Here is a 4,655-nt window from a genome sequence, read left to right on the forward strand (position 1 = left end):
GTGCCTTAAATACTTAAGACTAGGTTTAGAACAAGACTTTATGTAATGAACACATTTATGGAGTTTTTAATATTCCTAGTGTTTCTCATGTTGACATCATGATCCGTCACAAATAGTGACCTTTGATCATGACTGTTATGTTATCTTAGTAACTAAATGTTTAAAAAAAGGCAAAATGTGTGTAAATGAATTGGATTTGACGTGACAGCTTAAATGGACGTGTAGGTAACATGTTTCGATAATTAATAAGCACAAATATTTGTACAAAAAGAAAAGAAACAGACAAATATAATATAAACGCGTTGTATATTAACAGTTTTCCAAATGATGATAAAGCAATCCGATGCGTATGACGGACTGCAATGCGTTAGAAATATAAACGTTTTGCCAAATCTTAATTAAAGTAGCCAAATACCTGCGACGATTTCGAGCTGTATACCTTTTGATCGCGCAACAAGTTAATGCGACAATAAAAGGAAAGAATACCAGGGCTGCTACAACAACTGTTACAATAATCGTCACATCATTCGTTTGTGTTTCAACCTCGGTATTTGAATCTCCACAACCTAAATAATTATGATACAGTTTATAAAACAGCTGTATTAGTAATGAAAAATAATAATTAAAGTTTATAATAAAAATTTTCAACTGGCAGAAAATGGTGAACAAATCACACGTTGAAAAACAAAATATATATAATTATACCGTTTTCTTAATCGCACATGTGACAGGAAATGCAAAACGTACGTACTGTTCGTCCAATTGTATTGGTTAGTCTGTGGTTTGCACGTGTGACATCCATCGTTTGTCATCGATGTATTTTCCGCTACACATTCGGAGTTGATGTAACAGAAATGTGACTAAAATACAAATGCAATGAGGCATCGTAAATACGTATGTTAATATTTAGTATGCCTTGTTAGTTTTCAATGATAAAACCCCTTCAATAGTAATTAGACATTTTCGACAACTGACTGACACATGATAAAGATTGCGAAAGCATCTGGTATCCTAAGTATTTTTTAAGTTTTAAATATCGAATAGTTAAGTATGCATATTGACGGCTTATTCGGTATTGTACATGCGAACTTTTCCTTAACGGTACTTTTATGTTTTAAATTCCCGTTTAAAAACGCAGTTTTATGTATGCATTCGTTCGGATCCTACTAGGATCTTGTATTAGAAAAAATATGCTGTCGTGTGTTTTTCGTCAGAAACATAATCTGTATATATGTTGTTCTTGTTTCAATATAATAATAACGTTTTCAAGTAAGCAATATCGTATAATTTTAAAGCATTTTTCACCGGGTAAATAGAGCCGGATGGCGATATCGGTTCGGCAGATCAATATCGACACAAGAACGCTCGCTCGTAGACATGTTGCAACGTAAGGTCGATATGTCCTCCCGAAACTACTTGCTTTATGTATAAACTTTGCATGTGAATTTAAATATTTTATCCATTATATTTTCAAGCGCCTCCCGTGGAGATCACATAGTTTAGTAATATTCAACGAACAAAATGTTGCCATAAAAGTTTGCGCAGCGATGTTTGCACATTAGATTTGCATTTGCAATCAAAGCATGAACAATGACTTCATTTTTGTATCAAACGACGCTACAAAATAGCGAAAATACAGTAAAAAAGAACAATGCGCTCGCGTTGCTTCGTGATGTCGATTGTGAGATCGCGTTTGTAAATTCTGGATATGGATTTTTTGTCTGTTATATGGCACTTTTGTCCCGGACCATATACGGTCATGTAACTAGGCATGTTTTCGTTTTTGGTGCTTCGTATATTGACACATGCAATATATAGACATTATTCAAAGGGGGAGTTGGGCCAAAAGGTCATATCAGCCCCGCACGGAAATAGCGGCTCGAGAACTTGAGCTCATGGGCCTCAGAAAAGTGCCATCGCTGCTTTGTGACATCGATTGTTTCCGTTACGATCACGTGCGTTAATTGAACAAGGAGTTTTGGTCCGGGATATGAAGTTTCGTTCTGCGATATCACACTTTTGGCCCTTCTCATATCAGGCCATGTAAAAATGCATTTTCGCCTGCATTTGTTTCTATTTATATATTTTTATATCAATATCTTAGACAAAATAGTAAATATGTTTATAAAAAATATATTTATCCATTGAAATGAAAGTAAATCATTGGTTCCACATTTTAATACACCGACAATGGTTAGTTTAACTTCCGCACTTCCAATAAAGCAGAAATATTCTGTATATAAATTTGAATATGTTGAATATCTACCTTTAAACGAAATTGAATTTGTTGTGTGTTGAGTACCCGGTCTTGACACCGCGGAGTATAGACGACTATGTTTCGTTCTAGACTGTATGATTCTCCGTTGTTGCTGATGGACAGAGAAAAGGTCCATGTGAAAACGTTGTCGTTGTTTGCTGATCTCTTGCTTCGTTCGTCAGGAATGCAACAGTATGCAGTGAATGCATCCTCGTAAACACCGGGCACTACCTGTCGTTCCATTGCTTTATTCGTGCCATCCGAAAATGTCTGAATAAAACAATCGTTGTGTGCTAGAATATGTGCAGACAATATATCTTATTAAATTGATTTAAATCAATTATACGACGCAAGAATCGCTACTCGTCAGTTTGAACATGAAGTAATTATTATTATTATTACTATATTACTATCATTATTTGTATCATTATTATTAGTAGTAGTAGTAGTAGTAATAGTAGTTGTAGTAGTAGTAGTAGTAGTAGTAGTAGTAGTAGTAGTAGTAGTAGTAGTAGTAGTAGTAGTAGTAGTAGTAGTAGTAGTAGTAGTAGTAGTAGTAGTAGTAGAAGTAATAGTAGTAGTAGTAGTAGTAGTAGTAGTAATAGTAGTAGTGGTAGTATTACTAGTATAATTAGTGTTATTTTTTGTATTATTATAAGTGTTATTATTATTATTAGTATTATTATTATTATAATTATTATTTTATTAAACTAGAAGTTGAAGAAGGCTTAAAAGTAATAGAAGTTATTCTAATTATACCATGTTTCCTGTGATCCGGCAATTATAGTTCCGTAATACTTTTGAAGTGTACAGATAGAAGCATGTACAATCCTCATCGACTTCCAAAGCACAGAAACCATCTCCTTCTACATCTGTTATGACGAGCCGTGTACGTTCGTCTATGCTACAGTCCCCGTCATGGAAATTATCGTAGCATTCACAGACCCCTGAATTGCGTATCACACACACGCGTGTAGACATTATAGACGGTTATGTGAATATAATGCATGAAACACGAATAATGTACCTTAATGATTACGTTGGTTTAGTATAATCGATCAGTAGACGATCTCCTTTTGTTTCGGTTAGAGTTGCAATTTAAATATGAATCTCACAACGGTCACACTATGAATGTGATTTCTGCCATTTAGATTGAGGACTTTTCAAATGGAATATAATTTCAGCATATACAAATTCGCAGTTTGCAACAATAATCACGAGTGCTATTCAGCGAAAATCTAAACATCTGGTCAATAACATTATAATATCAAGCAGAAATCGTATGCAATATTGATATTCATAATTGTATATGTATAATATATGTATAGTTATGATTTATATAGTACATGGAAATTGTTTCATAAGACTACAGAAATATAGCATCTACTTTTACATTTCATACGTTTTTGACGATTTATCATACCATGAAAAAATTCTTCACAATGGCGACCTATGTAAAAGACCGAGCCAGTCCGATAGAGATAGCTCGATTTTTCTAATCGGCATACCTCGCTGATTATCATTGATAAAGGTATAGGAAGTTCAGCTATAAATAGGACAGCATATTCTTGGAAAAAGATTAAATAAAAGTTTAAAAACGTTAATTTCAAATCAGTTATAATCAATCCATTATATGTTTATAGATCAATGAAACAACTATGCATTTTCTGTATTGTATTTGATATTTGTCGTGATTCAGTAAATACATTGCGAATTAAAACGTGTATAATTAACTTTCAATGCGATCATGAGTGTAAAAAAAACGAACAAACTCGAACCTGCCATTTGTAAACTTTGTAGCGACTATGGTATATAAACAGCATAATAGCCGTATGACATCTGTGAAACTCGCTCGTATGCGTGCTTTCTCATTTGCATATTTAATAAAATTTTCAAATAGCAATTACAGAGCCACATCAGTGCACATATAATGCATTCGTTTGTTGGATATTGTTTGCTGTTTTAAACACATATTAGGTCATATCGCGGAGATTTAGTTAACCTTACCATGTGTTCATGGGCGAACTGACGTATTCAAGCACAGGGAAAAGTCTCGATTTTTACTATATACTATATATACTAACAAGGGATACAACTAGCCACAAATTCAGTCGACACAGGTTTGCAACAATTATTTTTCTTAATTTCACCCGTGAAAAAGCATTAAGACATACGATTGCGTGCGATTTCCGATGGTATTTGAAAAAAACATTGAATTATTTCGCAGGCGTATTACTTTATCTGACCATTAACTATGATTTCGTCTAGTTTTAAAACATATTGTTTTCTCGTTTATTTTGCACAGCTACAATCGCCATTGTTGTAAAAGAACGCCACCGAACGATATTGCTTCACGGCTTAACGTATGACAACTACATACAAGCCGGGTATAGGAGAT

The 4,655-nt window shown here is 33.8% G+C and overlaps 1 long non-coding RNA gene across 1 annotated transcript; it reads right to left on the reverse strand.

Annotated features, from left to right (window-relative positions):
• Positions 1-539: 539 nt before the first annotated feature.
• On the reverse strand, positions 540-2,496 carry LOC127877337 (uncharacterized). Its single transcript, XR_008048364.1, has 3 exons — positions 2,267-2,496; positions 752-860; positions 540-566 (listed from the first exon to the last, which is right to left on the reverse strand). It is a non-coding gene; the product is annotated as an uncharacterized LOC127877337 (long non-coding RNA).
• Between the last annotated feature and the right edge of the window lie 2,159 nt (positions 2,497-4,655).

Source organism: Dreissena polymorpha, chromosome 4 (assembly GCF_020536995.1).
Source record: "Dreissena polymorpha isolate Duluth1 chromosome 4, UMN_Dpol_1.0, whole genome shotgun sequence".
Classification (NCBI taxonomy): Eukaryota; Metazoa; Mollusca; class Bivalvia; order Myida; family Dreissenidae; genus Dreissena; species Dreissena polymorpha.